Source organism: Medicago sativa, chromosome 2 (assembly GCF_051527215.1).
Source record: "Medicago sativa cultivar Bolivia chromosome 2, Bolivia_mono, whole genome shotgun sequence".
NCBI lineage: Eukaryota > Viridiplantae > Streptophyta > Magnoliopsida > Fabales > Fabaceae > Medicago > Medicago sativa.
Window position 1 is genome coordinate 70,659,983 of NC_140750.1, and position 3,605 is coordinate 70,663,587.

Sequence of the window (3,605 nt, forward strand, 5' to 3'; positions counted from 1 at the left end):
TCAGTAGCTTCCAACTTGCTAGAGGATTAGGTTCAAAATAAATTTGTTTTTTACAAACCATATATAGAAACAAAAATTGATACTCCAGTTGGATGGAATAAAAATATAGATAGGGCATAGACTAAATTATAGCCATTCATGCAAATTGTAGCACATCTTTATTCTATCTATCTCTCTTAGTTAGTATACAATCAGTTATTTTGTTTATGTATATAAATTAAGCCATTCATAAAAAAACAAAATCAAGCCGAATAAAACGAAGATAAAAGATAAATTTTTGTGCCTAAAAGTAGAATATTTATATTGTAATTAAACTGGAGGTTGTAGTTTTGAGGTATCATATATTCTTTACACTTTAAAATTCAAATTCCTAAAGCATGTTAAGAGTTTGATTATATTGATGTTTGTTTAACAGTTTCTTCAAAATAAAATGATGATAGAATATAATTTGGTTAATAGAGGGTGCTTGTAGCAGATAGGTCTTTATGTCCCATATTGCTCAAGTTTTTGAATTGTTTGGTGGATAAATATGTTTGAAAATTCTCATAATGTCCGATGTTTGAAGTTGGGGTTATTTAAATTCAAAATGATGTGTTTAAATATCCCCATCTTTTAAGCATGTTTTTTAAGATGAGATCCAATTTCATTGTTTTTTGTTTTTTTTTTTAAGATTTAACTTTTTATTTACAGCTTAGGTTTAAACATATTATTTGGGCAGACTCATACACGTTATTTTAAAAATACACGTTATTTACTTTTTTCATTTCTACCTATTTTTTAAACGTGTTTGTCTAAATGGTGTGGCTAAATAGTTGTGAAGTTGTAAGGCTTACCAAAATACAATCTTAGTAATCCCCATAATAAGCAAATTTCAACTTTTTTTTATGAACATTTTGATCGATCTCATTAACCATTTGATCACTATTATTTGATTGGACAAAATGTTTTTTTTTCAAAGAAAGTAAATTTATCTCAAATCGTTATCAATAGTGTGAGCAATACAATGTCATCACATCTTAAATTGGAGGATCACTCGTATATGATGGGTTAATACATCAAGACTACCTTATAAACAACTTTTGTACATTCCTTAAAAAAACAACTTTTGTACATGTAGACGACCATCACTACATCCAAGCCATTCAATTTTTAAATAGTAAAACCAAGGTTACATTCAATTTTTAAATAGTAAAATCAAGGTTATAAGTTTGTTTGTCTATGGATACACAAATTTAACAATTTGTGTACCTTAAAAGTGACGGACCTTGGATTTGGTCAATGAAACGATAAAAAAGAAAAAGAAAAATAAGAGTAAAGCTTGTAGATACTACCAGTACCCCCTCATATTTAGTCGCAAATTGGTGATAATTGAGCCGAATTAATGCCAGGGAGTTCCAATAAATATGGGGATGATTTTTACTGGTGAGATATTTTGGCAAATGTGGAACAAAGACTTGGTCAAAAACTAATTAACTCTAATATTTGTAAAAAAAATCTAATTAGCTCTAATAACACAATTTTTTCTAATAAATTTTTCTAATAAAAAAAACTAATTAGTACTGACTTATGCCTTTAGGGTATGTTAAGAAACTTAAAACAAGAAATATTCTCTAAAATTGCATTCAATTCATTAAAAAAGTTATAGATCAAATGTAATGCACACATTTCAATAAACCGTTTCTGTGTTTTATTCATTAACTTGTGTCTTAAGGGTACGTATAAGTTAACATTTTTTCTAAAATTATATATTTCATATTTTTCGCTTAAAAAAACTATGAAATTAAACTTTTGAAATATATTCAAAATTTACAACATAGTCTGCTAGGTCTGCTAGAAAACTCTACCAAAAAGTTTAGACAGGAAAATAATCTATATAATATAAATTTACCACCTATTCCAAGGCCTCTTCTCTTCTTTTCTTGACAAGTGTCACCATTTTTAAAGGTTTTAAGGTTTCATTCAACTAGCAACATGTGACGCTCTAATCTTCTTCTATTCTAATGTTTTATTTATGGAAATGTTATAATTCAATGTTTTTTTTGGAAGACCAATTATATTGTGTTATTATATGTTATTTTTTTATGGAAATGTTACAATTCAATGTTTTTTTTTTGGAAGACCAATGATATTGTATTATTATATTATTTGTATAATCGTGTAATGTAGTGTTTAGTAATCATATATTTTATAATTGGTATTAAGGAATGAAATTTTAACGAGGTTGTTTTATATAATATGATATTTCAATTATAACATGAAAATACGTGCAGAATAAATAAAAAATATCGTTGAAAATAAAAGGTTAACCCACACTGATATTTATCCCTGTGCTAAAAATATGAATATTGTTTTATCCCTGTGCCAAGTATAGTGACCGTGATCCACCATTTTTTTTAATGAATTCCGTTGAATTATTCAATATTTATAGTAGGAAGGGAAAAAAACGGATACTTTATTTTAGGACATAAAAAAATTGGAATTGGAGGTATTTAATTGGAATTGAAAACGTATCATTAAAGAATATGAAAATAAACGTTGAACCTTCCCTAAAAAAAATAAAATAAGCCTTAAACCAAAAAAAAATCGGAATTGCTTAATAGCTAAAAATAATAATATTTCAAGACCTTTCCTCTAAAATCGCAAAAACCGTTAAATAGATTTCACCACTTTTTTTAATGAATTTCGTTGAATTGTTCAATATTTATTTTAGGAAAGAAAAAAAATCGGATACTTTGTTTTAGGACAGAAAAAAAGAATTACAAAAATCATCATACAATTTTTCTAAAAAAAAAAAACATCATACAATCAGTGCTAATTATATTCCAACATTTAATAAAAAACAATTCTTTCAAAAAAAATTGCTATTTGCAATTTTTTTTTGTCAATGCTATTTGCAATTTATTACACGTTACAATAAAAAATAAGAATCACTCATATCAATCACAATTATTCATATTAAATGACAATCATAATTTAATTATTTTACGTTTTTAAATGTAAGATTGTGCTACACGATTGTACCGTACACATGTACTGCACACAAGCCTATATAAGGCACATACACCCCTTTAGTTTGTAGTCATTGTTGTAATAACTATTTACTAATTTTAATTGTTAAATTCAAAAAATTAGGTTGTTGCTATTTGTGAAGAAGTTTCATTCGGTAATATTGTTGATGTTGACTTGAATGTAATGGTTCTTATGAAGTTCATAATGCTTGTGTGTTTTTAGATTCTTTTAATCTTCACTACTCATTTTTATTATAATTTTATCATACATATATTTTTTGCAGGATGCATTAATTTTTTTTTTTAATTTCAACACCAAGATCTGTCAGAGAGGTTCAGTGACCAAGCTTTGAATAACAGATATCGTAAATCTCATTATAGACATAAATGTTGTTGAACCAATGTAGATGAGGTTTTCATTTTTTGAAACAACTCCGGCCTATAAGCTCAAGCAAGTCAATATTGAAATTGACCAATACTGTATTGTCTTTGCCTAGAATAAAGGATAATGTTTCCTTTCATACTTTCAAATTAGTCTACAAACACATGTAAAATAACTGTTATTAAATTGAATAATACAATTTCTTCTTCCCTCTT

The 3,605-nt window shown here is 26.5% G+C and overlaps 1 long non-coding RNA gene across 1 annotated transcript; it reads left to right on the top strand.

The window, feature by feature from the left end:
* The first annotated feature begins 3,087 nt into the window (after window positions 1-3,087).
* LOC146950268 (uncharacterized) lies at window positions 3,088-3,605 on the top strand. The gene is made up of 2 exons (XR_015025469.1): window positions 3,088-3,189; window positions 3,293-3,605. It is a non-coding gene; the product is annotated as an uncharacterized LOC146950268 (long non-coding RNA).